The sequence below is a fragment of the Nanorana parkeri genome, unplaced genomic scaffold, assembly GCF_000935625.1.
Source record: "Nanorana parkeri isolate BGI_ZX_2015 unplaced genomic scaffold, ASM93562v1 scaffold12622, whole genome shotgun sequence".
In the NCBI taxonomy this organism is placed as follows: Eukaryota; Metazoa; Chordata; class Amphibia; order Anura; family Dicroglossidae; genus Nanorana; species Nanorana parkeri.
This window is the reverse complement of record NW_017318672.1, coordinates 1-476: the sequence shown is the minus strand read 5'-3', so window position 1 is coordinate 476 and position 476 is coordinate 1. Positions and strand designations below refer to the sequence as shown.

Sequence of the window (476 nt, the reverse complement as noted above, 5' to 3'; positions counted from 1 at the left end):
GTAGCTTCCATTTCTATGTGTGTTTTGCTACATCTTTTGTATATCCTCTTTGCAACGTCCTCTGACGCACGTCTGTAGAAGGGCTCTGTGGCGCAATGGATAGCGCATTGGACTTCTAGCTGGTGTTGTAGTAATTCAAAGGTTGTGGGTTTGATTCCCACCAGAGTCGCTTTTGTTTAGTCCGTGTTCATAGTAGAGTTCCTCACTTGTTGTTGTAATGCAAGAAGTAATGGAGACATCTGTTCTGGGTTAAATTGCTTCAGGTGGTTATAGAGAAATTTCCTTTCCATCCTCGTTAAGCCTCCAGGACTGAAGCTCAAAAGAAAACTCTCTTTTCTTTCATCTTCAAAGTGTTAATAGAGGCAAAACTGTTTCCATGAGAGCTCCAATTCAGCAGACATAAGGTGTTAATCCCCAACTTTCCTCGACCTGCTTGGCAGATATGGGGTTTAAAGAACCCTTTAGGACTTTTCTGG

General features: G+C 42.4%; 1 non-coding gene across 1 annotated transcript; it reads left to right on the top strand.

Annotated features, from left to right (window-relative positions):
* The first annotated feature begins 81 nt into the window (after positions 1 to 81).
* TRNAR-UCU lies at positions 82 to 169 on the top strand. The gene is given in 2 exon segments: positions 82 to 118; positions 134 to 169. It is a non-coding gene; the product is annotated as a tRNA-Arg (tRNA).
* The last annotated feature ends 307 nt before the right edge of the window (positions 170 to 476 follow it).